Genomic DNA, 25,754 nt, shown 5'->3' with positions numbered 1-25,754 from the left:
CCCTTGACCATGGCCTGCATGAGAGCAAACCACACTTACCTATGACTGCAGCACCCGGCCTCCCAGCCCTGCGCCTGACTGAGTGCAAGTCCCCGCTCAGCTGATGAATGCGCCGATCTTCCAACAACCCGCAGGGGTGGGTTTTCTATTAATAGATGAAGAAACAGGGGCTTACAGAGTTACTGGCTCAGGTCAGCTGGCTAGACAGTGGCAAAGTAGGTCACCAAGCCCTGATAGATTACCCTGCCCCTCCTGAGACCCATGGGTGGCAGTAGTGGCAGGTGGCACCGGCCAAGGTGACTGGGAAATGTTCGTGGGATTTTGAATTGTGGGTGTGTGTGTGAGTGTATATGTGGTATGTGTACATGTATAGTGTTTATGTGCATGTATATGTTGTGTATGTATATATGGTGGTATGCCTGTATGTGTGTGCATTTCCCAAGAAGGCTTTTTTTCCCTTCCTCTTCCTTCCCCTTCATTATTTGTGGCTGAGAGTTTGTTCTTCAAAACTTAAGGCAGTTGAAGAAATTCAGTGCCCTGTGGCTGAGAGTTTGTTCTTCAAAACTTAAGGCAGTTGAAGAAATTCAGTGCCCTGAGGAAGCTTTTATTTTTTAGATTTATTTTCTCATTTAAAAAATTTATTAAACTATTGTTGATTTATAATACTGTGCTAGTTTCTGGTGTACAGCTTCAGATTCTTATCCCTTATATGTTATTGTAACATATTGAATATAGTTCCCTGTGCTATACAGTAAGTCCTTGTTGTTTATCTATTTTATTTATAGTAGTGTGTGTCTGTTAATCCTATACTTCTAATTTATCTCCCCCCTTTCCCCTTTGGTAACCCTAAGTTTGTTTTCTATGAGTCTATTTCTGTTTTGTAAATAAGTTAGTTTGTATCATTTTTTTTAGATTCCATACATAAGCGATACCATATGATACTTGTCTTTCTCTGCTGACTTGCTTCGCATAGTATGATAATCTCTAGGTCCATCCATGTTGCTACAAATGGCATTATTTCATTCTTTTTCATGGCTGAGTAATATTCCATTATATAGCACATATTCTTTATCCTTTCGTCTGTCAATGTATATTTAGTTTGCTTCCATGTCTTGGCTATAGTAAATAGTGTTACTATGAACATTGAGGTGCATGTATCTTTTTGAATTAGGGTTTTCTCTGGCTATATGCCTAGGAATGGGATTGATGAATCATATGATAGCTCAGATTGTTCTCCATAGTGGCTGCCCCAATTTATATTCCCACCAACAATGTAGGAGGGCTCCCTTTTCTCCCTCCCAAATGTAGGTGGGCCTCATCCAATCCGTTGAAGGCCTGAATAGAACAAAAGACTGCTTCTCCTGAGCAAGAGCGAATTCTCCCAGAAGATGGCCTTTGTACTTCATTCACACCATCAGTTCTTTGTGGGTTTCTGGCCTGCTGGCTCACCTTGTATGTAGATTTTGGACTTACCAGCCCCTATAATCTCATGATCTTGTAAGCCAATTCCTTATGATCAATCTCTATATCTATCTATATACACATGTGCACGTGCACACACACACACACACACACATATATATTTATACCATATATCATATTGATTCTGTTTTCTCCTGAGGAAGCCTGATAATACAACCTGCTTCCTCCCAGAGCCTAGGTTGGCTCCAGTATCCATGTCCCAGAGTAAGACAGAGGCTTTGTGCCCATAAAGCAGGAGGTTACTTAAAACCTTGCCCCAAGTCACAATTTTTCTGTGGCCTTGGAATTGGAGCAGCGCTCATCAAACTGAGCAGCTGGTCATCTTCTCTGAGCCCTCCCTCTCCATCACTTGCCAGCTTGCCCTCAGGCTTCAGAGCCTTCTGTTCTGCCCACCCTGCAGAACCCAGATGTCAGCATGAGGCATAGCTCTTCCCCATGCCCTGGGAGCCCAGCTCCTTCTTTTGTGCCAGGGAGCATTTGAAGTTATGGGAAGGCACTCTCTCTGGACATCTGGGGCCCAGTCACCCTCAGTTTTAATCTGCTTTAACCAAATACCATAGTCTGGGTGGCTTAACAGAAACTTATTTCTTTCAGCTCTGGAGACTAGAAGGCTGAGATTAGGGTGCCAGCCTGGTTGGATTCCTAGTTAGGGCTCTCTTCCTGGCTTGTGAATGGCTGCTTTCTCTCTGTGTCCTTGCAAGGAGAGGTAGAGAGCTAGAGGAAGGAAGCTCTCTGGTGTCTCTTCTTATAAGGGCACCTTTCCTATTGAACCAGGGCCCCACCCTCATCATCTCATTTAACCTTAATGACTTCCTTATAGACCCTTTCTTCAAATACAGTCACACTGGGGGTTAGGGCTTCAGCATGTGGGTTTGGGAGGGATGTGATTCAGCCCATAGCCCTTGGAGATGGGTTCCTTCACTCGAAAGCTTCTATGAGTGAGATCCCAGGGCTCTCATGTGGAGAAATAGGAAGTGCCTTGAAAGGCAGTCTGGGTACTTAATAACACTTGTAAAGCCTTAGTAAGCCCAGTCTGTCTCAGGTCCCACCCAGGGTTGCCCTCATGGGTCATACTTGTAGGACCCACCCTGATGCCTGGTGGATGCCTGGTGGTGCAGCTGCTCAGTTAGCTGCAGGACTGGGGTTGGGGTCCAGCTTAGGTCAGGGGTGGTTTTGTCAAGGGACTCAATGTTCGTATTAAATCAAGGGGGAGTAAAACTGCGTGTGTGTGTGTGAGAGAGAGAGGGAGAGTGAAAGTGAGAGTATTTGTGGTGGAGAAAGGTAAGCTACCTGTACACAGACTTTTTAAAAAGTATTTTATGATGGATCTTTGCCCATGGGGAATTTTTCTTCCTAAGCTTTTCTGCTTGCTGGCTAAAACTTCTGGGTAGAGTTGCCAGAGAAAATACAGATGCCCAGTTAAATGAGAACTTCAGATAAACAACAAATAATATTTTCATTCTAAGTATGGCCTGGCCATGCACTATTGGTGGGCATACTTCCACCAAAAAATTCTTCATTCTTTCCCTGGAATTCCAATGTAACTGGGTGCCCTGTATTTTTATTTGCTAAATCTGGCAGCCCTACTTATGAAGGCTGGGTAGGCCACATGCAGAAATGCAAATTGGGGAGTATTAATAGATCACTGGGCCAGCACTGTGACTTCCGCATCTAGGCAAGCAAGCCCTGGATTGTGGGAGGGGTAGTTGCTGTCTGCAGAAACCCCGCAAGGGAAGCTGGCATAACTCAGCCCCACCTCCACTGCTGGTTGCTGCTGCCCCCACCCTCACCCTGCCGTCTCACTCATTTCTGGACCTTCACTGCACAGCTGGGCCTTTAGGAAGAGCTAGCCCTACCTGGTCTCTAGCTGACCGATGGCCTAAGACAGGCTGTTTGGACACCCCTTTTTAGCATGGGGCTTGTAGACACCCTGGGTTGTGTGGTGTCAAAGGTGAAGGTTTGCGGGGGAGTTCTCAACTCATACTACCTTTTAGGTAGACCTGTAATGAGGATAAGTCTGAAGGTAAGTCCCCCTTGGACCAAAGCGCATAGGATGTGGACTCTGTGGGTCAGTAGATTACAAGAGAAAGCACATGCTCAACCTTTTGCTGAGGTGGGATAGCCACTTTGCTTTCTCCTAATCTCAGCCTCCCCCTTTGGGGAAGAGATTATGTAAATATATCCCTTGTACCATAGTTGTAAGACTTCAGGTAGAAATAATACATGAAAAGAGACTGGCATAGTTTCTAGCCAATGGAGCCAAGAGGAGGTGAGTTGGGACCTCAATAGTTCCAGGTACTAATAAGGTACTTGTCTAAGTCAGCTTGGTCTGACTTCTTTTAACTCTGTCTCCTCACCCCAGATAGTGTCATTTCTCTCTTCTTTGAAGTCCCAAATTTCTTGAGAGAGGAGTCTACACCTTCTTTTTTCCACTAGCTTACCACAACTGGCATTGCCACTTTGCCAACAGAAGGTTGCTAATGACCTTCTGATGATCACTGCCAATGGCTTCCACACCATCCTCTGTCTCTCAGAATAGATGGCTCTTATAGACACTCATTGCTTACTCATCTAGCTTCCATTCACCCTTCATAAGAGCACCTGGATTGTCCTTCCCAGACCCGTTTTCCTCTATTGTCTAGCAACTGTGTAATTTGGGAGGAAATTACCCCTCCAGAGATGGATCCAATTGGCCTAAGTCAGTCAGCCTGATCTTCTCCCTTTTACCACCATGATTGCTTCAAGAGTGGGCATGGAAAGATGAAAAGAAAAAAGAACAAGGTCCTTGGTGATATCATTAAACTGCTGGATTAAACTCATCCTGAAGCCTATGCCAGTCATGCACTTTCCAGTGTGTGAGCCAATAAGTCTCTTCAAGGCTTACATTAACATGAGTTGTCTTTTCTGTTACATAAAGGGTCTTCACTGACACACATCTCCATAGCATTAAATGTTGACTATCTTCTACTTGAGTAATGGAAAACCCAATTGATTGTGGCTTAAATGTATTAGAAGTTTTGTTCATTTTTCTCTTGGATGATAAGAGTTCTTCAGAGAATTTGTTGTTACCATTTATTGTCATTTCAGCATTTCAGAAATGATCTTCCTGACCCAGGAATCGAACCTGAGTCTCCTGCATTGCAGGCAGATTCTTTACTATCTGAGCCAGAGTCAGGTCTCATAACAGCATCTCAAAGATGAGCTAGATCCTGGGAATTAACTCCACAAAGATGAGTTAGAGCAATTCTTTCAACTTTCCTCTCAGGAGGCCAAGATGGTTTCTGCAGGTGGTGCCATCACGTCTGTAGTCAAGACACAAGAAAGAGAGCAGGAGAGGTACCTTCACCAATGGGTTTCTGTTAATGTCTCATTGGCCAGAGCCACGTCATATGGCTGCCACTAGCTGCAAGGGAGTCTGGGAAAGCATGGTTTTAGCTTTCTGGACCCTGGGGTAGAGGCAGGTTGGCTAGAGAAGAGAGTCGGAGTGAAGTCAGAATGAGACACTTAGAGGGTCCACCTCAAGGCTCCAGGGCTCCTTCATAGAGCCTCACTGTTGCACTCCCAGGCATCTTCTCTGGATCTCTGCTCTCTTGGACAGGGTTATCAGCTGCTGGAAGACTCCGGATGTCTATCCCCAGGCCCACACTCTCTCCCTTTGGCTCAGCCATATGTGTATCCCATCCACCTAATGTCCCACAAACAGCTCCTGGCTCTTTATACCACCTCCCTCACATCGCTATTAAACCCAAAGTCAACATCACCTTCTTGATTCTCATCAGACTCACCCAGAGTTAGTGGCCCTTACTCAATATCCAGGACCTGAGAATTGTGCTGGTACTTGTGGAAGGAAGGAGAGCTACCTTCTAGAGCCTCCCTGTTGGAGGAGAGGCAAGTGGGGGAGGACTGGTGTGTCTGAAGGGAGAGAGCTTTGGAAGAAAGACTGCACTGTCACCGTGGACCTCATTTCTGGTTTTGACTAGAATTCCCAGGTGGCGCTAGAAGTAAAAAACCTGCCCGCCAATGCAGGAGACAGAAGAGATGCGAGTTCCATTCCTGGATCAGGAAGATCCCCTGGAGGAGGACATGGCAACCCACTCCAGTATTCTTGTCTGGAGAATCCCATGGACAGAGGAGCCTGGCGGGCTACAGTCCATGGGGTCACAGAGTTGGACATGACTGAAGCGACTCTGCACACACAAAATTATGTAAGCCCGCAGTGTGATATATATATATATATTTTTTAAATCTACCTGCCCTTTGGGCTTCAAGACCATGTAATGATCCCAGGAATGGGCCTCTGATTTCTCAAGGCCTACCCAGACCTCAGATGGTCCCCAAACTCCAGAGGGTACGAGGGTAGCCTGCAGTGTATCCTTTACCTTCCTCGGCCTTGCTTGAAAAGTAACAGAAAGTAAGCACCCAGATGTGTTGAAAGAAAGGGGAGGGGAGGGAGGGGGAGAGAGGCAGGTATATGCCCGGGAGTGTGAGCAGCCCAGGACTCACAGGGCTGGCTGTCTTCATCTGTAATCTCAGGTCACCTCCCTCTGTGGGCCTCAATTTCCTTTTCAGCAAAGAAGGCCTGGATCAGATCACTCCCCAGGCCTCTTCTAACTCTGACATTCTGTGATTTTCTAATTTCCTTCAGACTCCGGGGGCCCACAGACCCCATGCTAACGTGGATGAATAAAACATGGGCATATCCTAAAGCTCTAAATATCGCAAGTATTTGCTTTGGATTTGTTCTCACTTAACTGCGCGGTAAGCAGCATCCAGCTGGGGCCCCACAGCCTCCTGTCTGGATTGTTCAGGGGTGGCCGGGCTCCCTGAGGAGGCTGATAGCGCGTGGCAGAGGCCCTCCCTCTGGGGACCCTCGCCCACTCTGACTCTGGCCTCTATCCCAAACCCTCCTCATGAAGTCCCCTACCCATTGGCCCTCTAGACCCTGATCTACCGCCTTGGGGACATTTCCCTTGGATGTCTGCACTGGCAGCTTCATACATTACCTGTCCACCGTCCACACACTGCAGTGAGACCCTTCAGTGACCCTCTGAAGGCTGTGTATCCTATGTCTCTTCTGTGGGAACTCAACAGATATAATTGTGTTTCTTATTTTTAAGTTAAAAAAATTATTTTATAGAGCAGTTTTAGGGTTACAGAAAAATTACACAGAAAATAGAGTTCCCATGTCCTCCTTTCCCCTCTCCCTATTTTCTGCTGTCATTAATACCTTGCATTAGTTGTGGTATGTTTATTACATCTGATAAGCCAATAGTGGCCCATTATTACTTACAGAAGTCCATGATTTACATTAGGGTTCACTCGTGGTCTTTTACATGCTGTGGGTTTTGCCAAATGCATAATGTCATGTATCCACCTTGACAGTATCATATGGAACAATTTCACCACCCTGAACACCAGCTGTGCTCCATCTATTCATCCCTTCCTGCTTCCCTCCCCCATAACTCCTGGCAACCACTGATTTTTTTTTTAGTTTTTTTCTTAATTGAACTATAGTTGATTTACAATGTTGTGTTAGTTTCAGATGTACAGCAGAGTGATTCAGTTATACATATGCATATATATTCCTTCATACATATATGTATATATACACATATATGAGGAGGGCATGGCAACCCACTCCAATATTCTTGCCTGGGAAATCCCATACATAGAGGAGCCTGGTGGGCTACAGTCCATGGGGTCAAAAATAGCTGGACATGACTGAGTGACTAAGCACAGCACATACACATATATATTCTTTTTCATATTCTTTTCCACTATAGGTTATTATAAGATATTAAACATAGTTCCCTGTGGTATACAGTAAGGTCCTTGTTGTTTATTTTATATATAATGATGTCTGTCTGTAAATCCAAAACTCCTAATTTACATCCCAGGATTGGGCCTCTGATTTCTCAAGGCCTAGCTAGACCTCAGATGGTCCCCAACCTCCAGAGGTTGAGAGGGTAACCTCCAACGTATCCCTTACCTTCTTCGACCTTGCTTGAAAAGTAACACAAAATTAATTCTTAGTCTTGAGCATCCAAGGATTTTGGTACCTAAGGAAGATCCTGGAACCAATCCCCTGCTGATACCGAGGTACAGCTGTATAATATGAGCCATAAATCTGAGTGTTTGTAAATCTTAAAACTTAATCCTAAATTTTGAATTAACAGACAGAGAGTGACTAACACTTTCCCTTTGGTAACTATAAGTCTGTTTTCTATGTCTGTGGGTGTTTCTGTTTTATAAATTAGTTCATTAGTATCATTTTTTTAAGATTCCACATGTAAGTGATATCATATATTATTTGTCTTTCTCTGTCTGACTTAACTTCATTTAGTATGATAATCTCTAGGTCCATCCATGTTGCTGGAAATAGCATTATTTCATTCTCTTTTTTTATGGCTGAGTAATATTCCACATTGGGCTTCCCTGGTGGTTCAGATGGTAAAGAATCCACCTGCAGTGCAGGAGACCCAGGTTCAGGATGATTCCCTGGAGAAGGGAATGGCTACCTACTCTAGTATTCTTGCCTGGAGAATCCCATGGACAGAGGAGCCTGGTGGGCTACTGTCCAAGGGGTTGCAAAGAGTTGGACATGACTTAGTGACTAAGAAATATTCCATATTACTCTATGTGGGGTGTATATATATATATATATATATATACACACAAAAACACACCAAAAAAAAACCTCTTTTATCCGTTCATTTGTTTATGGGCACTTGGGTTTTTTCCATGTCTTGGGTGTTATAAATAGTGCTGCTATGAATATTGGGGTACATCTATGTTTTCAAATAGACATTTTGTCTTTTCTGGACATATGCCCAGGAGTGGGATTCCAGGCTCATACGGTAGCTCTATTTTTAGTTTTTAAAGGACCCTCCATACTGTTCTCCATAGTGGCTGCACCAATTTACTTACATTCCTACCAACTCAACCACAGATCTTTTTACTCTATAATTTTCTCTTTCCCAGAATGTCATATAGTTGAAATCATATAGCATATAACCTTTTTAGACTGAGTTCTTTCACTCCTAGCAGTGTGCATTTAAGTTTCCTTCATGTTTTTTTGTGATTTGATAGCTCATTTCTTTTTAGCAATGAATAATATTTCATTGTATAGATGGACCACTCAATAGATATAATTTTTGATTGATCAATTGGTGGAAAAGATCACAAATACAAGAAGAACAGCAATCCTTTCAACATAAAGTCTGTAAGAAAGCTAGATTTCAGGATGGTTCTATGTAATGTACACAGTGTGGCCAACAAAGAAAATTCAACAACCTGAGAGTTAAATTTAGAGTATTAGCTATGAGACAAATTATGTTTATTACAGAAAATTCTCTCTTAAGTAATTGTGTTTGTAACAGGATTCAGTTGGGACTTCCCTGGCTGTCCAGCGGTTAATAGTTTGCATTTCCACTACAGGGGGCGTGGGTTCCAGCCCAAAAAATTAATGACTAAAACAGGATTCAATGAATTTTTCTACGACACTTTAGGCATGCATTCACACTAGAAATTATCTACACCATGTTAGATATTGTGCAAACAGGGACACTTTGGAGAGTAAAAGGGAGTGCTATTAATAATTATGCCCAAACAACAGATGGAAGCTAGGACTATCCCAGATAATATATAGTCTTTCTATTTATGACTATTATCTGTCTTCTTAAAATAGCTGAGGGACCATAGGATATCTTTGTGTTTCTTCAAAAGTATTGGATGGTGTATGAGTTAAGATTACACCAGTGGTGGTAACACATCAAGGAGCAAACCCCAGTTTATTTTTCACTCACAGAAGTCCAAAACACATATTGTGGATTGGTGGGAATGGGAGGTGGGGGGGGTGGTGGGCTCAGCTCCATGCAGTCATTCAGGGACCCAGCTTGATGGAACCTCTGCCGTCTTCCACATGTGCTTTTCAAGTAGGGTGACCAATCATTGTCTCGGAATGAGGAGTCTCCTGGGGTGAAGATTTTCAGTGGTAAAACTAGGACAGTTTCTGGCAAACCAGGCCAGTTGGTTCTATTTCTAAGGTTGCCCTGAAGATTGACATCTAACTGATCTGGAGGGGAAGAGAGAGAATGACTTTTAGGAGCCAGACTGCTCATCCCTTTTGCCTTTCTCTGGGCCAAAACAGTCTCATGGCCACACCCAGCTGCAAGGGAGACTGGGAAATGTAGTCTAGCTGTGTGTATAAAAGCAAGGAGAAATTGGTTTGATGATGACCGAACTGTCTCTGCCATGGAAGGGAAGTGAATAATGTCTTATTTTACTACTGGGCCCTCAGACTGAGCTTGACTTGACTTTTCTTTTTCTTTAAGTTGTGGCATGCAAACTTTTAGTTGTGGTGTGTGGAATTTAATTCCCTGACTAGGGATTGAACCCAGACCCCCTGCATTGGGAGCATAGAGTCTTAGCCACTGGACCACCAGGAAAGTCCTGAGATTGAGTTCTTTCCTAACTGGCATATGTCTGCGAGAGTTTACTGCCTCCTGCTCCCCCACCCCTATCTCCCTTTAGAAATTTAAGTCACTTAGTAGTCAGTGGAGTCAACTCCAAGTGTCCACATGGCCCAGTGTCTGCTGATGGGCAGTCTGGAGCACTCTGGGGTTCTGGGAAGGTTGGGGGCACTGATTGTGGAGGTTACACCCTGCAGCCACAGAAACTCATTAGAAGGGAATCAGATTGCAAAGCAGAGAGGTGCCACATCTGGTTGTGCTGCAAACTGAAAACATGCTTTGTGAAGTCGCTGTGATACATTGTGGCACCCACCTTATAGCAATATGATCAGTCTTCAACACGACTGCTTTTCCCGGTCCAAAACCATCAGTAGATCATTGGTGCAGGCTGAGCCTTTCTGCTGCAATTAGCAACCCTTAACTAAGGTGCTTCCTTGGTGGGGAGCTTCCCTGGTGGCTCAGCTGGTAAAGAATCTGCCTGCAATGTGGGAGACCTGGGTTTGATCCCTGGGCTGGGAAGATCTCTTGGAGAAGGGAATGCCTACCCACTCCAGTATTCTGGCCTGGAGGATTCCATGGACTGTATATCCATGGGGTTGCAAAGAGTTGGATACGACTGAGCAACTTTCACTTTTGCACCTTTAACAAACTTTACCTCTCCTAGCATCCTTGAGAAGTGGGTTAAGGCCATTAGCCCCAGGCTGGGGGAAGCTACTGTGGGCAGAGTGATACTACACGCTTGACTTGGGCAGGCTTGGTCCTGCCCTGGGTGAGGGGGAGTTTGGGCTGGAAGCAGACAAGGAAATGATGCTAATTTCACTCCTTTTCCTCTGAACGCCTTCTGTGGGAGGCAGGGCTGGGAGCTAATGTGAGTGGGCATCAACAAGACCACCCAGGATAATCCCAGCTAGAGGGACCTCAGTTTCTACAATCCCCATCTTTGGCTATCTTTTCAAAGCCTGGGCTTGAAACCCAGACCTTTCCTTCTGTAACTCTCTTTGAGACACAGACTCGGTTGACCATTGTATTCATTTCCTGTGGCTGTTGTTACAAAAGATCACAAACTTGGTAGCTGACAGCTTTGGAGGCCAGAAGCCTCAAATTGGTCTCCTTGGGCCGAAATCAAGGTGTCAGCAGGGCCACTCTCCTTTTGAGGGCTCCAGGGGGAAATCTGTTCCTTGCCTCTTGGCTTGTGCCATCACGGCTCCAATCTCTGCCTCTGTGATCACATAGCCTTCTCCTCTTCTCTGTAATCTCCATCTCCCTTTTGCAAGGGAGCTTTTTGGCTCCATCCAAGTACTCCAAGATAATCTCCCCACCTCAAGATCCTTAGTTTTAAAAACTAGTTAATTAACGGTGGTGCTAGTGGTAAAGAATCCACCTGCCAACACAAGGAGACACAGGAGATGCAGGTTCGATCCCTGGGTTGGGAAGATCCCCTGCAGGAAGAAATGGCAACCCACTCATGTATTCTTGTCTGGAGAATCCCATGGACAGAGGAGCCTGGTGGGCTGCAGCCCATAGGGTCACAAAGATTCGGACACAACTGAAGTGACTTAGAAAGCACAATTAATTTTTGACTGTGCTGGGTCTTCAATGCTGCACCTGGGCTTTCTCTAGTTGCAGCCAACAGGGCCTACTCTCTAGTCGTGGTGCACAAGCTTCTTGCTGTGGTGGCTTCTTTTGTTGTGGAGCACAAGCTCTAGAGCAGAGGCTCAGTAGTTGTGGCACACGGGCTTGGTTGCCGCATGGCATGTGGAATCTTCCCAAACCAGAGATCAAACCCACGTCCTCTGCACTGACAGGCAGATTCTTAGCCACTAAACCACCAGGAAGTCCCAAGGTCCTTAGTTTAATCACAACCGCAAAGTCCATTTTTGCCCTGTAAGGTAACATTCCAGAGATAAAGGGGGCATTATTCAGCTTACCACAGCTGCTATGGCACAAAATACAGTTGACCCTTGAACAAGGCAGAGGTTAGAGGCACTGGTCCTCCCTGCAGTTGACAATCCAGGTATAACTCTATAATCAGCTTTCCATATACATGGTTCTGCATCCGTGGATTCAACCAACCTTGGATCGTTTGGTGCTGTAGTATTTACTATTGAAAACAATCTGTGAATAAGTGGACCTGTGTAATTCAAATATATGTGACTCAATGGTCACTGGTATGTCAAACAGTGAGACCCTCTCTGAGGATACATGTGGTGGTGTTGCTGAACACAAGTTCATATGCCCAACTCACAGTGAGGCCAAACAAACCGAGACGTTGGGGTTTGGAGCAGACAAAGGTTTATGGCAGGGCCAAGCAAGAGGTTTGTGTTCAAGAAAGACATGAACTCTTCAGTGGTTTTCAGGGCAAAGCTGTTATAGGCAGGGTGTGTGGCTTTCTTCTGATTGGTGATGAGGTTACATGGCGGCACTCCATGAATCTCAGGCAGTAAGAGAAGATGGGAAGAAACCACCTGCTCTATGCCTGATGTTCTGTTGCAGGAAGGGGAACTCCTTTCAGACCCTGAGAGCGAGTTCCTGTCTAACACTCAGAAATGAATTGTCCGAGGAGACATGTGGTGACAAAGCAAGAGAGTTTATTGGGAAGGGGCACCTAGGTGGAAAGCAGGAGGGTAAGCTGAGCACCGAAGAATTGATGCTTTTGAACTGTGATGTTGGAGAAGACTCTTGAGAGTCCCTTGGACTGCAAGGAGATCCAACCAGTCCATTCTAAAGGAGATCAGTCCTGGGTGTTCATTGGAGGAACTGATGTTGAAGCTGAAACTCCAATACTTTGGCCACTTGATGCGAGGAACTGACTCATTGGAAAAGACCCTGATTCTGGGAAACATTGAAGGCAGGAGAAGGGGACGACAGAGGATAAGGTTGGATGGCATCATTGACTCGATGGACATGAGTTTGAGCAAGCTCTGGAAGTTGGTGATGGACAGGGAAGCCTGGCATGCTGTAGTCCATGGGGTCACAAAGAGTCACACATGACTGAGTGACTGAACTGAACTGAAGGGCCCCCGGGAGAACAGCTCTGCCACTGTGGCTCGCAGTCTCCGGTTCTATGGTGATGATGTTAGGTTTCTGGGCTGTCTCTGGCCAGTCATCTTGCTTGGTATGACTCAGAGTCCTTCCTGGTGGTGTGTCTTTCTCAGCCAAGATGGATTCCAGTGTGAGGGTTTCTGGGAGATGGGAAAGACATATGGGCTGACATCTCCTCCCTCCTTTCGGCCCCTCCTGAATTCTCCCATTTAGTTTTCAGCAGCAGCACTGAGTTCTTTATCAGGACCTTCTGTTGTGAGACAATGAGACAGCTCAGGCAAGTGGTTATTATCGTGCCTGGCCAAGGCGGGTGGTTTTGATCAACAGCTCCCTAACACCTCTGATCTCATTTAATTCTTCCAGAGCCCTCTAAGTGGGTATTATTAATTCCACTTGGCACTGTAAGACTGAGTGGTTAAGTAACTTACGTAACGCAACACAGTGGGTAAAAGATGAAGCTGGACTTGAACAGGGCTGCCTGACTCCAGAGTCCAGGTTTTTCCATGGAAACACAGTTATGTTCTGGAAGGGCTAGACTCAGTTGGAATGCAGATGACTAATCCTGTTGACCTTCTTGCCTGTGTTGGAGAGTCTGGTCTTTCTGCCTGTGTGATAATCTGATTTATAGTAAGAAATGGCTATTTGGTTGTCGCCCCCTTTTCTGGCACAGAATTCCTAAAATCCTTGGAATTTCCTAAGTGCTCAGAGCCATAAAGACGTCTTTTGTTATGTTAATGAAGTGACTTAGAGAAAGTACCAAAAGATGGAGGCTTGTTGCCAGGAGAACCAACCACAGGATTAGAAGGTTAGAACTTTCTGTCCCAGCCCCTGACTTCTGGGGATGGGAGAGGAGCTAGAGATTGAATCAATGCTCATTGGCCAATGACTTAATCAATCATGCCTATGTAATGAAGTCTCCAGAAAAACCAACAAATCAAAAAAAAAAAAAAAAGGACAGGATCTGGGGAGCTTCCAGGTTGCTCCACATGTGGAGATCTGGGTACAGTGGTGAGCCCAGGGAAGGCATTGAAACTCCGCTCCCTTTCCCCACACCTTGCTCTGTGCAACTTTTCCCTCTGGCTCTTCCTAACTTATATCCTTTTATAATAAACTGATGACCTAGTAAGTAAAATGTTTCTCTGAGTCCTGTGAGGCGCTGTAGCAAATTAATCGAACCCAAGGAGGGAGTCGTTGGGATCTCCAGAGTCAGGGTCAGAACCATGGGTAACAACCTGGATGTGTGACTGTGTCTGAAGTTAGGGTGGCGGGAGGCAGTCTTGTAGGATGAGCCCTTAGCATGAAGTTATCTCAGGGTGTTATCTCAGGGTAGATGGTGTCAGAATTGAGCTGAATCGTAGGACACTCAAGCTGGTGTCCTAAGCCTTGCTTGGATGTGTGAGGAAGCTCCTTCCCCCACAAACATGCAGGAAACTGGGTCCAGGAAGCTAAAAGAGCTGGTGTCAGGCAAGTGGAATTGCTAGAGCAGCCCTGGCTCACAGAAGCATGTGGTTTGGTAAGAGACGGGCTTAATGGTGGAGGTTGAGGATCTTTAAAGAGTGGATTCCTGAGTAACTATGTGGTCACCCATGCTTTGGAGCAGCATTTACTAAAGATGAATCCAACTCTGGGGGAGGTGATTTGCTGGATGCATCAAAAAACACAAAGTAATAAGAAAAAAGCCAAACGTCCTCCGCGCTTGGTTGTTGTTATCTGTAGTAGCTGGTGGGGACATTGATGCTAGACCAGTCAGATTTCAGTGAGTCTGAGCTTGGCTGCTGGCCTCACAGCTGTCCCCCAAGGTAAGAATCAAGGTGGGGGAAAGACAAGCCCAAGAAACTATTGCAACCAGGGAGTACAATGTGAAGTAACTGTGCACGAGTTTTGGAGGTGCATCTTTGGTTCGAATGTAGCAGAGCGGAAGAGCATGTTTGAGTTGACACAGCAGCAGCAGCTCTGTGTGGAGCTCTGGTAGGTGGCTGGAGGCGACCCAGACATGTGGGAGGTTATTCCCCAGGGATGAGCCAGCCTGGTGAACGGAATAAGAGCCACTGTGAGGTCTGCTTATCCCGAGAAGGGGGACAGTCCTTCACCCTGGTGAATGCCAAGCGGAACACACCAGGTAAAGCAGCCGATCAGCTTAGTAAGCAAGCCATCTGGAATGGCTTTACGATGACCAGGCTATTCATGCTGCTGAATATGCCCATTGCCCAGGGCATGGTCAGTGCTATCATTAAGGGGATCTTTTTCACATGGGCACCCCCTCAATCATTAAGAAAACCAGAGAACAGTTCAGGAAACCTTATCAAATTTGGTGTTTCAGCTTCACCTCCCTCATAGGTCTTAGAGATGCCAAAGGAAACATTGGTTAATTAACAAGAGAATGGGCAGAGGCCAAGGGTAGGGTGAGGTGACTCTTCCCAACCAGGTGGAAGTTTTAAGTGGTTATTAAGAATTAAGGTGAATAAAACAAATATTGACAGGGGTGAGACTTCAGAAGGCAATAGTTAGAATCTTTAGATGAGATGAATGAAACCGGACGTGTATGTGTGTGCGTGCGTGCGCTCACTCAGTCCTGTCCAACTCTTTGCGACCCCAGGGACTGTAGCCTCCTCCATCCATGGGATTTTCCAGACAAGAATATTGGAGTGGGTTGCCTTTTTTTACTCCAGGGGATTTTCGTGACCCAGGGATCGAACTAGTGTCTCTTACATCTCCTGCATTGACAGGCAGATTCTTTACCACTGTGCCACCTGGGAAGCCCCAAACTGACCATTGATAGGGTTAAAACAAAGATTTTAACACAGCACTACTTAAAGTTTGGGGGGCCTCCCTGGTGACTCAGTGGTAAAAAATCTGCCTGCCAATGCAGGAGACTCGGATTTGATCCCTGGGTCAGGAAGATCCCCTCGAGGTGGAAATAGCAATCTACTCCAGTATGCTTGTCTGGAAAATCCCATGAACGGAGGAGCCTAGCAGGCTACAGTCCATGGGGTTGCAAGTCCATCCTACATGCCCTAGTCGAGAAATTTAAAAGCTGGAAGATAGAGATTACAAGAAATCTAATCAGCAATCGTTTGCGGCAGCATGTAGGTAGGTTAATCAAGATAAAGATTGACAAAAGGGCCAGGGTCCCTTCTTTCCACCGCTCACTGGGGATCCAAAGCCTTTTGCACAACAGTCAGTAAAATGGTCAGGGGTGGAAAAGATATTTCCCGGACTCGTGATACGGGAATCCCATGAACCCGTTGGTGAAGACCTCACTCGGGCTACAGCCAGATGTAGAGACTCTAGAGATGTAAAGGTGGATCAGATGATGAGAGTTGCAATGTTTAAGCTGGTATTATGTAAAGAAGTTGTATCAGTGCGACTTAAATGTATTATAGGAATGGCTGTCTGGCTGGGGAACACTTCCCTTACCTAGTGTTGTAAAATCCTAACCTGTGGATGAAATCCTAAGGGAGGCTACAGTTAGGGCTGTAATGGGTGGTGGGACTAAGGTAAAGTTTTGTGGGAGAACCTGGTGTGTTGAGACAGGCTTTCTGTGAAGTGGTGGTGTCTCTCTTACCTGACTGTCATGGGGACGGACATACTATCTGACTGGGGAATGTTTCACCCACTGAGGATTGGAAAACAGAGGACACGTGATTGTACCCCTCAAGCAATATTAATGGGACTTGCTAAATGGGAACCAGTAAGACCACCTAAGCCCACACTGTGGAATAGAAGCTGAAATACCAGTAGGGAAAACGTCCCTGTGCCACAGCCCAACGTGGGACTTAGGGCAGAAGCCTGTCAGCACTCCCCGTGACAACTGGGACTTGCAACTAGAGAATTCCCATTTGAGGGCCATTTGCTAGCTTGTTATTAGACATTATTTATTTTTAAATAATTTTTAAATTTATGTATTTTTTTTTGACTGTGCTGGGTCTTCATTGCTGCTTGGGCTTTTTTTCTCTAGTTGCATTAAGTGGGGGGGGGGCACTCCTCACTTGCAATGCGTGGGCCTCCCATTGTGGTGCCATCTCTTGTTGTTGGGCACAGGCTCTAGGGCATGCAGGCCTCAGTAGTTGCACTGTGTGGGCTCAGAGTTGTGGTTCCTGGGTTCTAGAGCACAGGCTCAACAGTCGTGGCACACAGGCATGGTTGCTTTGTGGCATGTGGGATCTTCCCAGATCAGGGATCGAACCCCATGTCTCTGGCATTGGCAGGCAGGTTCATCACCACTGAGCCACCAGGGAAGCCCAGACATTATTCACTGAAGCTACCCCTTCATTATTCATTGAAGGATATAAATGATCTTGAAATTGAAAATCCCCACAATGTCTTGGATGGTGTCAGAAACACTCTAATGAGGATGGCAGTGCCCAGAAGAGTTCCATAGCAATGTGTTTCGCTGGGTTATACGTGCTTTTGTTATGGGAGAAAGCAAGGAGGAGATACAGTAGGGAACTGTGTGAGGAGTTGCTGGATTCTGTCATTGCTTGGACAGTGCCTTGTAAATAGTTCACAACAGACAGAAAGCTGGTTGGTTTGAGGGCAGCAGTTCCATGGTAAATGGCCAACATCCTGTTGGGGAGGCCATCAGTCAGATCAAAGAAGGTAAAAACAAATTAGCTCAGTGGGCTGAGTTGCATGCTGTTTGCCTAGCAGTGATGAAAGAATTGAACAGTGGTAAAGCCCCTGTGTCTGAGTTTTCACTGACTCATGGGCAGTGGCCATTGGCCATATGGTCAGGCAGAGGGCAAGGGAAACCTGGCTTATTAAAGGGATGCCCTTATGGAAATCACTATGGGAATTTGAGGGGGGCGTGAAGGTAGGACGTGTCAATGCTCATTGGGAGAATCCTATTCCAGCTTCGGGAGGTGACTGAAATCAACAAGCAGATATCCATCCCCGTGCTTGCTGGAGGTGGCCACCTGGGCCCATGAAGCGAGTGGATATAGGGGTGCTGAAGCATTGCAGAGATGGGACTGATCCAGACATGGTCCTCTTGTTCCCTCTGAGACGCAAGATGCCAAATAAGAGCTGTTCTGTCATTGAAACAGACGGGGGTGCGGTGGGCTGTGTGGCAGATTCTGGTGGGAAGACCTTGACTGTAGCTGCCAAATGAGATCAAGGCTGGAAGCACTGGGGGCTCCAAATGGGTCCTGGGTCTTGACAGGAGCAATGTTGAGCCCAGCCTGGGCTTTACTTGCCCGGTGGTCAATGCCAATGCTCAGGGTGTTAGGAAAGGACCTGAAGACGGGAGAGCACACCAATTTGAGCATCTGGGCATCATTACTTTAGACCAAGGAACACATTTCACCAGCTCATAATGTCCAAGGATAGACAGATATCCTCCTCAGAGTGTGATGGAGTCAGTTAGAACAGCAGTTGTCTATAATGGTGGACAGAAGCATGAAGGCTTCCATGCCTTCACGAGTATGTGCTCACATGTACCTTGAACATGAGTGAGGCCAAAGGAGTGTCTCCCACTTGGTAGATCTGTTTGCCTTTCTGGTGGATCTGAGAGGAATGACTTACATTACTTCCATTTATCTCATTGGCTAGAACCCCATCCTATGCTATGACCTCAGTCTCACTTCAAGGGAGTCTGGAAAATGATGTGTTTCTGTGACTCTGGAAAGAAGAAAATTGCTACAGGACTTGGGGCAACATATAAGATTATTGCCTGTGGGACTCTCCATTCTTGCTTATCTTTCCCTGCCCAGTGTCTAGTGCTCCCTCGCTTGTCCCCTCTGTCACATGCATCTCCAGATTTCATTTACCCTAAGAAACATGTCCAATAGTAGCCTAAAACATCATGCCTCTCAGAGATAGATGCATGTTAAAACAAATCTGAGCTTTTGGCTAGAGGGTTAAGGCTGTGATATGAGAATTTCAGGCATGAGTAGGCCAGTTGGGGAAATAATTGGGATTTTCTGAAACGACAGACCAGGCTTGTCCTGTGTACCATCTTTTACACCATTTTGCACTGCCCGGGGAACATTAGAGTGAGATGTTTTGAAGTCATCAGGCTAAGCAGTTTGAGTGGCCGTGATATTAGATGCAGCCAGACCATTAAAGCATGATTTTCATCTGGCTGTCTAAAGGTATTGATGTGAAGTGGGATGAAATTATTGTCCACTCCAGCTGATTTGGAATCAGCTTTCAAATCATCCATCTGTCTTCCCTCCCCCTCTCTCTCCCTCCTCCAGAATGAAAGAGGCTTAATCCAGAGTGGGTCTGTAATGAGGCCGGAGAAGGAATTGGGGAGTATTTCCCCAAGGTTCTGGGAAGACTGAGGTCTCTGTGTTTCTTGCAGTCAGACTCCAGCTCACCTTTTCATTGGCTGCACCCATCCCCCAGCACATCTTCCAGCCCTGTGGTGCCTTTACAACGGGGCCACCTAGTTAGGCTGGGACTACATTTCCCAGAATTCCCTTCTTCACACAGTTCCTGGGTTCTACCTTAGGGTTGGCTGCAGGAGAAATTTCTGTGAGATTTGGAAGGCAAAAGGGAAACAGCAGCCACTCTTACACTCTGCAAAGAGTCGGGTGCTGTGGGAGCGCTCTCACGTTGTTGCTGATCAGCTGGCTCACCTTTCTGGCCCCAGGGTGCAGCCAGGCGCTCTGGCTGGATCTTTTCCCTTGCTTTCTCCAGATCCTGGGCCAAGCGTGTCTGCAGTCATGGCTGAGGGTGCCAGCTTTTCCTGCAAGTGACTCATACCATGGAGGTTAGAGGCAGTGAAATGTGGATTCTGGCTGCTGTGGTGGTTTCTGGTTTATCTTTATACCACCCCACACCAGCCTCCAAGATGGCACTCAATGAGTCCCATCTCCTGGTAGTCGTACCCTTGAGTCTTCCCTTCCACATTGTTCCCTGTTGGTCTGTGTGACCAATATGAGCATGGCAGATGTGATGGCACATCACGTATGAATTAGGTTCTAAAAAACACTGCTCCTTCTGTCTTACTCTCCATCCCACTGTCCCTTTCTCTTTTTCTCTAAGATCTCTTCAGCTAGGAAAAACCAGCTTGTATGTCAGGAGTGGCCCTGTGGAGAGGCTGATGTGCTAATAGTCAGCAAGACACCAAAGGACTCCCATCAGCAGATATGTGAGTGAGCCAGCTTGGAAGCAAATGCTCCAGCCTCAGTCAAGATTTCAGATGACCACAAGCTCCAACTTACACCTTAACTGAAACCCCATGAACAGACCCAGAACCAAAACCACTCTGCTAAGCTACTCCCCAAATCCCAACCCTCAGAAACTGAGATAATACATGTTTCTTGTTTCGAGTAACAAAATTTTGATGTAATTTGTTATATGGCAATAGATAATACCACAATGTCCATCTTTTCATCCCAACTGCTGGCCTTGCTGCCTTCAGGCCCTCGGTCAGATGCTAGTCAATGGTCTCACATGGGCAGCTTAACCTGCTCCCACAGTAAATCCCTTATTCTGTATCACTCAGCATGGATCTCCTTCCTTGATCAAACCTTCCCTGATACCACAAGGAACTAATAGGAGATATTCCCCAGTCTTTTCATCATTGGTTCTCCCTTAGCAGAGGTTCTCAACTTTTCATCAGAACCACCCAGAGAGCTTTTTAAAAAAGTACCAGTGGCTAGGTCCTATCTCCAGAAATCATGATTTAATTGGTCTGAGGTGTGGCCCAGGCATTGGGATCTCTTAAAGCTCCTAGCTGCTTTAATATGCAGACTGGATCGACAGCCACTGACCTAGTCTGGCTGATTCCCCTGGTCCCTCCAGGTTCCCACTTCTTCATCCTTTCTTGGGCTGGGGCATGGGTAACACAGTCTAGGAACGTGTGGTAACTTTTCTTTGGGAGATCCTGACACCTAGAAGTGGGAGCCATAGGGAACCTTCTCACTGGTGGAGTTCTCACTGCAGGAAGGCTGAGTTCTCAGGGCAGCCGGACAATGTGGTAATGGCTTCCAGGGTCTGATTCTGCTTCTTTAATTCCATCATCACTGCCACCAATGCTGTGCAGCTTAGCCTCTTGATTCCATTTCTTTCTGCTTAGATCAGGGAACCTTTAGGGTCTGTTCCAATGCTGAGAGTCTGGATTTAGGAAGTACATTTTATGTTAACTCCCCAAATGACCTTAAGGATACCTAGCCCTTCCATAGGCCTCCGTTTCCTCATCTGTCAAAGGGGGACTGTGTAAGATGAGCTCCAGAGCCTTTGTCTTGGGTTGGGTTGCCTAGGAATAGGCTCTGGGATGCTTTGTATGTATGTGGCTTCTTTGGGACTCCTTTTAAGGTCAACATCCAAGAGTGAGGGAAGCAGGATTGGGCAAAGGCAAAGCTGAACTGTGATGCAGTCGTCACAGGGCCTCCCATGACACCCTGGGAGCCTTGCAACCAGTGTGGTCCTTCAGAGCTGTCATGAACTGCGGAAAGGGGGTTGAGCCTTTGTACTTCCAATTGGCCAGTCATTGAATATGGTGTGCTCCCAGGGAAGGGAGTGTGACTTTGAGTTATCCTGAGCTGAGGGAAGTTCCTGGAGGGAGAGTCTGCTGAGAGCTGTCAGCTAGAGGAATGAGTCCCTTTGACTTGAAGGAGGGAAGGAATCTGAGCAGGACACCCTACCAAGTGCTAAAGACTTCCAGTTCGAAGATCCTGTGATCACAGCCCCAACTCCAGGGTGATCTGTGGAGAAAGGAGTGGACGTCTTACTCCCTTCAGCTAGGCATGACATCAGACACCTCAGAGTAGCTTCAAGGTTCCAGGAGACCAAAAGCTTGATTAAAGCACAACTGTCCTTAAAACCTCTGTCACCCTTAGCAGAGGGCGAGCTAGAGGGAGGTGTAAGTCAACTTGCTTCACAGAAGCAAGGCCCTTGGGGAAAAATTAAAAACCACTCCTGGAGGAAAAAGTGGCTTCCAGAAGGGAAGTCTACCAGGTATAACACTCAGCTCCCCAGAGCACAGAAGATAATAGAGTTGCAAGGGGCTGTGGTCGCCATGGTAATGGCATCTCAGATTCCAACTGAATGAAGCTACTGGCTGGCCTGTCAATCACCCAGCAGCCACCTTTTCAGTGAGAACTGGTCTCAGTGCTGGAAAGGGGTAAGGAGGAAAGGCCACTTCATATGTGTATACACTGGGCATGTGGGGGCCTTGATGCTCGTGTGAGTATCTTCGCTTATATGATTTTTTTTATAAGGGCATCTGTGCATATGTTTGTGGCCCTGGGTGTGGAAAACTGATTCCAGCTATATTTGTGTATTGGTGTTGGGGGTGGGGTCTGCATGTTGGAGCCCTGCCCATGAACCCCACAGGCAGAGCTGATGAGTCCATTTAAGAGGCATGACTTGCGGGCCTCTTTGCCCTTCTTCAAAATATCAACGACGGCCACTGTCCACTCAGTCTGAGAAAGCCCTTTCTTTGAAGAAATTTTCTACCTTCCGCAGCTTCTTTTAAAGCACAGACCATTGTCAGTTACCAATCCACCAAGAATGGAAGGCTTCCCCAGAATACAGGCGAAGAAACAGAAGAAGCTGGACCTAGCTTAGCACCTCTCATACGTATCTGTGTGCATTTATGAATGCGTGAATAATTGGAGTGGGGGTGGGGGAGGCAACCAGGAGAGACAGTTGTCTGACTGGGGAGTGGAAGGGCTCCTGGAATCAGTCTCAAGTCCACTTCCATTTCCAATTCAATTGCGTTTCTTGAGCACTTGTGTTTTGTCAGGCGTTGAGCTGGGGGCTGATAGGGGAATAGGGATGATGGAGGCTCTGCCCTCTGGCAGCTCAGTCTCTGGGGATATGAGTTCCTTCAGCAGTTTCCTGGCCTGAGACCAGTACAGGGTGAATTATGGGGTGGGTCTCACTGTGGGCAACTGGGCTTCAATCTCATCTCCCCTCCCTGGGGATGTCTGAAGGCCTAGGAAGCTGGGGTGATTCTCCATCCACTCCTGTGTGTCATTGGCCAAGGGCTGCCCCCGGAAGACTGTACTCCCTGTGCCCGCTGCCTCCCCCACTCGCCAGCCAGAGAAAGGCCTTTGAGGAGAGCAAGCAAGTGGCAGGTGCCGCTCTGTGGCGGTTGGCACGTACCAGAATGATCAGTGCCAACGGATGAGGGTGGGGCAATGCCAGCATCTGCTATGCCCCGTGTGGCCCTTCCAGCCGTGTGACCAGGGCAGCTGGTCCTCCCGGCCACAGCTTAGCAGGCCTCGTGGTGACAGACTTCAGTCCTCAGACCTGAGCTGGGTCAGGGCCAGAGAGTCAGGGCTTCTGAAACATTTGCAGACTTGAGCTTCCTGGACAGCCTCCATGAGCCATAGGCTACGGACCAGGCAAGCCCACTCAGCAGGGAGCCAGGGCCCCTCACTCGTCTTGATGTAAGCTCAGACTGTGGCCTATTGGCCCAGAGCTTCAGTCCTCAAGAGACATTTGCAGGGGTCTCAGCTCCCATCCTCCTCTCCCCACTTCCATCTGCTCCTGATTCCAGGCCAGGAATCCTCCCTGGATGCTGGCAAGCACTCCTGGCTTCTGCTCACTCAAGCCCAGCCCCTTCTCTTCCAAGGACTACTTTACACTTGGCCTCGTCACTTGGTTGAGGAAAAATCCTCTCGATTCCCGTGCCTGCTTCCTCCCTGCTCTGAATTGAGGGGAGACCTTCGCTTCCTAGATTATAATCGACTCTGCCCCCTGTAAGCCTCCAAGTGATCGAGTAAGGATGGAGGGAGGAGGACGAATCAGAAGGTAAGGGCTCGGGCAGTCCCCCTTGGTCTCATCTCAGGTTGCTAACTTTCCTACTCCATTCTGCTCAGATTCTCACCCATTTACAGATTCTCTGGATGTTGAATTCAATTCAACAGTTGCCAGAAGACTTTCTGTGAGCCCAGGACTGTTCCAGCCTGAGAGGATAAAAGGAAGTCTAAATAAGCCCCTGACACTTGCGGGGTAGGGGTGGGGGGCACAGCTGAGCTCAGCATCGCCGTAAGTGACACATCTCATTTCTTTGGCTTTTGACCTGCCTGAGCCAGAGCTCCAAGAACCTTTATGACTTGGGGACATAGTGGGCTTCTGAGCCCCAGGAGATGGACCCAGATGAATGCTCAGTCTGCAGTGGTCTTGAACTAGCCCAAGGTAGACCTTGTTGGTGGGGAAGGTCTGTAGGAGGCCTTTGCCAAAGTGCACTGTTCCCCAAGGTGGAGAGGGAAGTGTACAGTCTCCACCGACATCAGCAGTGAATCCCAGGCTGTTCCACAGGCTGCAGCACTGGGGTGTTGCCCGCTCTGGTCGGTGTGTGGTCTCTGCTTGGCGGTTTTGATGATGTTGCTGCTATATATCCCTGATGGTTTGCAGACACTCTGCCAAGATCTGCCATTCCTCTCCCCAAGGTGAAATGAGTGGGCCGCCTTCTTACTTCTACCATGTCGGCTCCTGCCACTGACCCCCAAGAGAAGAGCTTTGCCCGTAAATTAACAGTTCAGAAAGGAACCCTTGACTTTTGTTGATGGTGAAATAAAAACTGCTCCAACTTCCTTGCCACAAAAGTCTGGCCAATACTCCATTAAGGGCAGATAGTTGTGAACAATGAAGGCTCTCAGGAACTGGGAAATCCTCTCATGCATACTCCTTCCTCTCCCTCTAAAGATCAGACCCGCAAGATCAAGATCTATGGAGATGGGAAACACAGAAACTTTATGAAGGACTGTAGAAAGGGGGAAAACATATATATTTCTTTAGTACACCTCCTTCTCCACCATGCCTTTCCTGGTGCCCAGCAATAACAGTCTTACATTTTTGTAATGCTGAGCAGTTTTCATTGTGCTTTCACAAACATTATGATTCTCACTATACCCACAGAGGCTCAGAGAGCCCCAAAGACTTTACCCCAGAATAGATACCTGTTTCAGTTAAGATTAGGTACAGAGACACAAAACAACTGTGAATTAAAAAAATAAAAAACTTTCTTCTTCTTTCCCATTAGAGTCTGGGGGATAGGCAGCTCTATTTTGAAAAATTATAGGGACCAATGATCCATCCCTTGCTCTGCCAAACCTAGCAAGGCCTCACCTTCATGATCCAAGATGGCAGCTCCAGCTCCAGCCATCACATTTGTATTCCAGGCAGAAGAATAGAAGGATGGATGAAGAATAAAAAGGGGGAAAGAGAAGCATGCCCCTTCCCTTTAAGGACATGTCCCCAAAGCGGCACTCACTACTTCTACTTTCACTTTGTAACTTAATCACATGGCTGAGTCTAACTGCAAAGTAGGCTGAGAAAAGTAGTCTGTTCCAGATGATCATGTGTTCAGGTAAAAATTGGGGCTTCTGTGTCTATGAAAAGAGGGAGAACATACCTTGTGGGAGAACTCATTGTTTCTGCTATGGTGACTTTGCCATCAAGGGGAGAAAGCAGCTTTTAAATCTGATTTTTCTGACTCTAAATTCTGCCTTCTTTTCTTTGCATGCCATGTGGTATCTCTTATGTGTAGTCTGATCCACAGAATGATAGAATTTCCTCACTGGGGAACACTTTGAGAGGATCCTTCTATTCTCCCTTGAGTGGCTGTCTGAAATAGCTCTAGAGTTGGCTGGATGAATGTCCACCGCCTCTCTAGAACATCCTCTGGGCCAGCTCATTCGGTAGTGGTTCTGATTATTATCAAAGATCTTTCTGTGATTGAACCCAAACCAGTTTCCCTGGTCCTCTGCCCATTGATCCTCATCTTGTCCTTTTTGTACCTCTCAAAGCAGAAAACATCTATTCTTTTCTTCCCTCTTCTGCAGAACAGCCTTTCAG

This window comes from Oryx dammah, unplaced genomic scaffold (assembly GCF_014754425.2).
Source record: "Oryx dammah isolate SB20612 unplaced genomic scaffold, SCBI_Odam_1.1 HiC_scaffold_23, whole genome shotgun sequence".
Classification (NCBI taxonomy): domain Eukaryota; kingdom Metazoa; phylum Chordata; class Mammalia; order Artiodactyla; family Bovidae; genus Oryx; species Oryx dammah.
This window is presented reverse-complemented; position numbering follows the sequence as displayed.